We start from the raw sequence: 8,066 nt of genomic DNA, 5'->3' as shown, positions 1-8,066 counted from the left end.
AGAGGACTCTGCTCCTGCTGTGTCCCTGACTTACAGTAAATCCTTGGTTCTGGTCATAAAGTGTTGATGCATGTAGATGAGGAAGGTGGGGGGCGGGGGGGCTGCTATGTAAAAATCTGTGAAGGACATTTCTTATGGCTTTCACCTCAGCATAACCTGAAAATGTATTTCTCTCTTTTCCGTCTCACCTGAAAACATCTGGACGAAAAAATATACTTTCTATATTTATTTAAAAAATGACAAATTACCACCTGGCTACATTTATGAAAAGAGTTTGGGGCAAAAAAGACAACAAACCCTAACCACAGGAGCATAAACAGGCTTTGTGATATTATCTAAACCTCTGGCCTGTCTGTAAGCACTTCAGATGAATTTAGCTGACAAAAGAGGGGGCCACATGGCGCACCCTAAGGAGAGCAGGAAGTGTTAAGCTGCTTCAAAGCCAATATAAAGCCTACATGACAGTATTGTGCCCCCCATCCCTTCTTTCTTTAGGGTTGTGAGGATTAGAGACATCTAACGATTTTTTTTTTCTAAAGGCCAGCAAGTCTTGACTTTCAGTTGACAAGACTCGCATACAGAGAATTATAACACAAGAATAGAGAACAACAGGAATCAAAGATAGAAATAAAACCTTTATAACAAAAAGATGGTTTATCCTGAAAGCTGTGGCGTAAACAGCAATAGATCTGTTGTGGTAAATCCGGCACTAAAACTATTTCAATACAATATAAAATGTGTTCCTTGATCATAAATCCGATACAATCCATTCATGAAAACACAGTATCACATTTGGCTTCATTGTGTTTCCATCACAGAACAGATATTCTGAGAATAAAAAAAATGTAAGCCATCTTGTATCTCATCCATTTTTTTGTTAGGAGATTGCTGGAAAAAAGAAAACATTCATGGCAATATGAGGCAGAGTTTGGCAGGAAGGCTCTTATGTATGGTCTCCACTGTGATGGTCACAGCAAAGGACCAATATTACATCTGTGCACCCTGGTTTTGTGCAGTATCGCTTGTTAGAACAAAATGCTTTACATAAAGAGGAGTTGGATTTACATCGTTGTTGATACTTGGTAATATGGGATGGAATCCTATCCTGCTTTTATGTATTTTTGACTGTGCACTACATGCACACTGCTCACAGAGAAGAGAGGTCACATAATGTTTGGATGCAGCTACACAGTGACTGTAATTACTGAATATAATTGGATTGGTCCAGTGCACCATGAGGATGTTAAGCTGAATGGAAACTATTGCACGCACAGAAACTATTCTGCAAATGTGTCGTGTCATGAACTGTATGTGAAGCACCCTTGATTGTTTATATACCTCAGACTAGGAGAGAGAAAAAGTAGAGCAGAAATTCAGTTGAAATCAATTGTGACAAAAGCAAGACTTACTGTAATTGTTCTTGGTCAGGAGTCCAGATTTTGGGGATTTAAAGGCAGTTTTGAGCAGGATGGAAATATAAGGTCAAGGCTTTTGGGAGAAAGCTTTAGAGAAGATTATTGGTCTTAGTGAAGTGATGTGAGCCATTTGTGGGCTGAATGTTTTCACAACATATGGCAACTTTGATAATACACAGTGAACGAGATTCATCTCAATGGGTCAATTTGAAAGTTTGATCTATGGTGGCATGTCCAAAAGCGATGGCTTCATTCATTAAACAGCACGTTGCTTTCAATTACAAATTTCTTTGGAAGGTTAAAATTCACGTCATGGTTTTAAGAACAGAACATTTGTTAGTTACCATTACTTTATTTAAATCCTAATCAATTGTTTGTACCCCAGATACCAATGTTGCTATAGCAGGCCCGCTGCATAGATCATGAGTCAACTGGTATTAGACTCCAAAGCTGTAGGATGCAAATCTGACACTTCTCTATTATTAAGAATTATTATAAATATTTACTGTTGTTGCTATTATTAATAACCTCATCCATTAGTCACTCTTATTGTAACAACCAGTCTAAACAAGCTAACCCTCGTTCTCCGATCTCCCCACTGTCCACCCACATCTCGTCTCTCTCCCATTTCTCTGCGCTCAGCTCAGCCGGTCGAGGCAGATGGTCGCCCACTCCCAGTCTGGTTGTGCTACACGTTTCTTTATATTTAAAGGGAGAGGGGGGTTCTCTCTGCAGTCACCAAGTGCTAATTGCTCATTGTGGGAACTGTTGGATTCCTCTAATATTGTAATCCATTTCATATTATCTGTGTCTGCTCTTTGACAGGTTGACAAGCACTGTGTATGACTCCCTTGTTTCGTGTGTGTGTGCGTGTGCGTGTGTGTGTGTGCATGTGTGTGTGTGTGTGTGTGTGTGTGTGTGTGTGTGTGTGTGTGTGTGTGTGTGTGTGTGTGTGTGTGTGTGTGTGTGTGTGTGTGGTAAGTTCACAGAGAGGGGCGGAAGTATACAATCGTATAAGGAAAGTAGTATTGTCTGTCATTTCACTGATTCTATCCAAAATCAGTGTGAAGCACATGTCAATTTTTCTTCATGGGAAAATATGGTGAAATAAAAAAGAAAAGCAATTTACATTTATGTTGCTCAACCATCTGTGCATCCCCGGCCGACCTACACGCCAATTTCAAGGCAGGAGGCTCAGCTGTCGTATCTCCTTACTGCTGCTGAAACTGACGTGTTCGAAAATAAACTGGGTATGATGTGAAATATAGGTGCAAGTGCAGGGATGGAATGGTGATCGGCAGGTATAGTGTGAGAGACAGTCATTATGTAATACGTGTAGGTATTGAGAGTGGTTGTTTGTGGGAGGACAGATATATATTTATATACAAGCTACTGTGTGGTTACAAGAAGGAGCATCATTGCATTATAAGAGGAACATTTAAAGTACATAAAAGAAAAAAGTAGGATTGGTGACAGACTTCATCATAGAGAATGTGACCAATGTTATACAACTTGTCCACTTGGATAAAGGTGCTGGAAGCTGCAACATTATTTGTATCCAGCTCATGATGCAGATTAAAATGTGCTAGACCATAATTGATTGAATGAAGAAACACAAAAACTCTTTTCTGAAATTTGTTCAGTTGTGATCACAGATGTTTGAGTCACAAACACAATTGATTGAATTGACAATACAAATGACGTTCTCATAAAAGTAAAATTGTTCTGAATAAAAATGGTAAATCAACAGCATTCTCTTTTTATAAATCAAATTTCAACTCTAACTTGTTTCAATTTCAGGAGTATTGGAATCTTACATGGGAAAAAAATCATGAGACTTTTAGAAGCTTTCACAGGATTTGGCAAAACATATGGACATCTAACTGCTTGATGACAACTGTCGTTGGCTTCTCCTCTCATGTAGCAGCATAAAAAGACCATCTCTAATTAGTATGTTTGCCAATTTATCCCAGAGACAGTGAAAAGATACTTTAGTACAACATGATAGTAAGATTATATCGAAAGAACCTCCTTATTAAAGTCAATTAATCAATCGATGATCAATAACAAATAAACAAGAAATAATGAAGCAGCTTTTGGGATAACCACATCTCTTATCTAGAATCCAGCCCTTGTACCAGCGTTTTCCATTTATTCTCTTTCTAGAGATATCCTATTAATATTACATTATTTGTTTACCCAAAATAAAAAGAAAATGATTCTTATTTCTGTTGGCATACAGAGCTCTGAGATATTTTTCACTGCTGACCTCTTCAGAAACACCTTGTATTTTACGTCTGAGACAATCCAGGATTAAAGTGCAATAGTTCTTTAACAATGAGTTTGCGCTTATATCTATGAAAGCAAAGTTTGAAAAAAAAAGATCTAGTCTCTGCCAACATGTCCAAATGCACTTTTTACTTCCTAACATTCTCCATTCAAAATTTCCCTCCACTAAAATTTTGTGTGCTGTTATTTCAGGGGAGTACACATCTAGGATAGCTACTTACTTTGTAAGTGCTGCCTCTCAGAGGAGCTCACGTTCAGCCGGCACGCACACAGGCAAACACACTCAATCATACTCACAACTGCAATTGTCTGACCAAGCCAGGGGAAGGAACCTACTTCCTATTTAATGTTTCTGTGCTTTCTGTCCCCTCATTGGCGTGACATGATTAATGAGGTTTCCCTACTTCACAATCACGCAGGTGACTGTGGAATGACGCTGTGTGTGTCTGTTTGGATCTGTCTCTGGGATGTTTTTCCTCTCACTGAATATCTGCAGCATTGAACAGTAGACTGAGATTTAAGACGAAATATTATCTACATATTATCTAATACCAATCATCTTCCCCTTCTCTTAGTGTTTCTACCCCACAATTAATTTGTCTTCTTTTGTTTTTGATGAAGACTATTCTTTACCAGCTTTTCCTACTTTACATATAAAATCTTCTGAGACCCCTGAGAGTTTTACTTCCCACCCTAACATACCAAACCTGTTTCTATGCAAAAGTACAGACAATTTACAGCCTCTTCTTCCGCATAACTGTTCATTTTCATCCAGTTTCATGCCAGGCTTGATCGCTGGTTCTTCCTCCTCCCAAGTCTTCTTCCTTACCCCCTACGTCTTTTGCCCCGGGTCAGAGTTGGCTCGGGTATTTGGCCCACTTTATTGATTGCAGAGAGGAAATGCAAGTCAGCCAGAACAGACCAAATCACCAGCTACTGGCAGTAGAGAGGAAATTGGGTACCCTTAATTTGCTTATGGTTTGCAAATGAAGGGCTCCCCCCCCCCCCCCCCCCCGCAATACCTCCTCCCCCTTGACGCCTTTCTCCCCTTCCACCTCTGTTATCTTTAAGAATTGTGAGGAAAGTAGGCTATTAAATATTTGGATATGTGAGGCAGAGAGCGTATCAAGCTCTCATGTAAATTATCCCAATATTTGCATCTGGGCTTCACTGTAAAAAGGTCCCCACCACTTCTGCAACCCAATTCTAATTTCATCTAGTGGATAATTCTCAATTCAGCCAGGAGTGTAAATTCGAGCAATGCCCCTCATCAATCCTCCCTCTCACATATACGCTAATATTCTCTCCCTCTCGTATGTTTGCCTCAATGACTTGTTTCGGAGGGGAGGGGGGAGGTGATCCGTTTACTATTCTCACTGCTGCCCCTGATATTGTTCCCTCGCCTTACTTACTGATGAGATGAGCTTTGTTCCTCTGAGTTGATAGCTGAGGGGAGGAGGAAAGAGAGGGATAGCGGATGTGATGGGGAATCTGGGCTGCTGCTAAAATGTGTGCATTGGGTTCATAAAACAACACAGTATAACAGTATCAAAAGGGCAGGCAGCATATTAATACGTTTGCCATCAAGCTTTTCATCCCTTTCATCTCATCTGGTTGTTAAAACAGCTTCAAGCGTACAGACATACAGCTTGACAGGTAAAAGCCTGAAACAGATATCCCCATTGTGTTCGCTGCCTCGGTAACACTGACGATGACTTACGCCCCCCCCCCCCCCCCCCCCCCACAGGTATATACAAACAGGGACGGTATTCCTCAGGTGATGGGGCGGCGGCCTAATTGTCGGTCTAGCCGGCTGACCCTGAAAGTTGAAGAGAAATCGAGTGGCAGGAATGGAGTGAGGAGAGCAGAGAGATCAAATTGAAGTCTAGGCGTTAGGTCTCTGTCACATGGACACACTGGGATATGCAAAGGTCACGGACACATTGACAGGAGTCCCCACCACCAACCAAGGCTGTGTCTATTGTGAGAGTATGTGGCTGAACGTAAGGTGGAGGTGAAATGGCACTTTGTGGGTTTGACAAATGTGCTACAGTATCAAGTGAAACGGGAAATCGTTATTAAAATCATTTCCCTCCACAGGAGGTTTAGATCCTGGTTCTGCTGCAAAAAAACAGCAGATGAAGAAGCTAAAAATAACATTGCTTGAGGACATACTACATTTTTGTTGTTGTAGCTTGAACCTTGATGTATTGATCCCGGTATACACTGAAGTGGGATGTGGACAAGGTTAACATGGTGGTTTCAAAGTAAAGGGACGGTACAGTAAACTCGAGGTATAAAAGTTCAGAGACCTTTTCCTGCTGCATGAAAAGTACACGGCCTGGTAATGCACGTGTAACAGGTGTGAACACCAACTGGATTGTACTCAGTAGCCCTGAGATTAACATTGGGACCTTGGCACACCATGACCAAGATGGCACCTCAAATTTTAAGAGAAAGACATTTAAATCCTATATCGGAAATGTCAAGGATAATCTCTGGTGATAGAAGCTGGGTGTACGAAGGCTACGACCCGGGACCAGAAGAAGGATGTCGGGTCAGGAGTGTTCCCAAGAGCATGCTCGTAGTTTTCCTCGACACTCACAGGGTTGTGCATGATGAATTCTCGTCTTGTAGAGCAACACGTCCTAGAATACAGAGCAGGACCTCCAGGGAGGATTCCATGGGAGGTAGGAGAACTGGGAGCAGTGCAATGCTGTGAACTACTTTGAAGACCTGGTGGCCATATTTGAATAAGGTTTCTGCATGTTGTTTTGTCCCCTCACTTTGTATTAATGCTGCAACAGGACCTTGTTTATTGTACGTTAGTTATTTATATTGGTTATTCCAGTGATTAGTTCCTTCTCCTTCTTGAGTAAAAATAACTCCACGCTGTTTATTCACAGAATATCACATTTCATCCATCAAGCCATTATATGGTGTTCAATGAACATCAGACCAAGCATGAAAACAAACCTTGTTCCTTGACATAACGGTAAGACCAGAGGGATACATTTTCAGTGAAAGGTTGGTTTGGTGGTCAGAGAAAGACAATTAGAAAAAAGGGCAAAAAACCTGCAAAGTCCAAATATTGAGCATCAGCAGCAGGGCCTTTTAAACACACACACACACACACACACACACACACACACACACACACACACACACACACACACACACACACACACACACACACACACACACAGAGAGATACACACACACACAACACTAATTCACTCACATACATCAGAATTCTGGAGCCACGGGCTGTAAAGCCACAAACAGCAGGAACTTAATTGAAGCAGGCAGGAACCAAAGAATGTCCTGGGTGTGTCAAATGTTCTCCTGCGCCACAGAGATTTTGACACTCACCTCTGAACCAGTGGGTCATCATTACCAAATAGATACATGACTCATTCTCTTCTCTCGCTCTCTCCCTCACACACACACACACACACACACCTTCTCTAAAACCCTCTCCATCCCTCTCTCCCTGTGTTTCCCCGTTCTTTCATTATCAGCGCAACACATGACTGCTCACAGCTGCAATGCATCGAGGGAGCCATGAAACCGGTCAAAATAAATATTCTCCAGACGCACGCTGTCGACTCAGAACAGGAGGGAATGAGTGAGTGAGTGAGTGAGTGAGTGAGTGAGTGAGTGAGTGAGTGAGTTAGTGAGTGAGTGAGTGAGTGAGTGAGTGAGTTAGTGAGTGAGTGAGTGAGTGAGTGAGTGAGTGAATGAGTGAGTGAGTGAGTGAGTCTTATGCAAGCATTACTGACAGCAGCAGAAAAGTGATGTGTGACGACTCACTCTGCCCAGGTGCATGCAAAGTACACATCATTCATAGCATCATCATTGGACAACAATATCGACTCATCATTTTACACACAGTGGATGGGCAAGTTGCCATGGTATCCTGGCATTGTGCCCCATTATGCCACCCTCTACCACAACAACTACATTTAAGGAAAGGACATAGAAATCATACAACTTTTGTAAAGCCCAATGAGAGAAATTGTGATTTGTGATTGTGAATATGAGCTATACAAATAAAATGTTATTGATTGAGAATTGATTGACTTGTATTCATTAATCAAGTGCTTGCATGATATTACACAGTTTTTTTGGTATACCGCCACAGATCTACAACACTGCTGCTGTTGTCAGTGAGTCACTAATGTGCTGTTGTCAACAGAGTCCTCCAAATCACAACAATTATGTCTTTTGACTTGTTTATTGACTCACTCAAAATTGCAACTCGATTCGTCAGTCCATGTCCCAGCAGAAGACGTCCACACCAAACAGTTACGCAGATGTTTCTCAGATAAAAGATCTTTTTAAAGCAGACAATTAATAAAC

Source organism: Limanda limanda, chromosome 5, assembly GCF_963576545.1.
Source record: "Limanda limanda chromosome 5, fLimLim1.1, whole genome shotgun sequence".
Taxonomy (NCBI): domain Eukaryota; kingdom Metazoa; phylum Chordata; class Actinopteri; order Pleuronectiformes; family Pleuronectidae; genus Limanda; species Limanda limanda.
The sequence above is the reverse complement of the archived record's forward strand: the minus strand, read 5'-3'. Positions refer to the sequence as shown.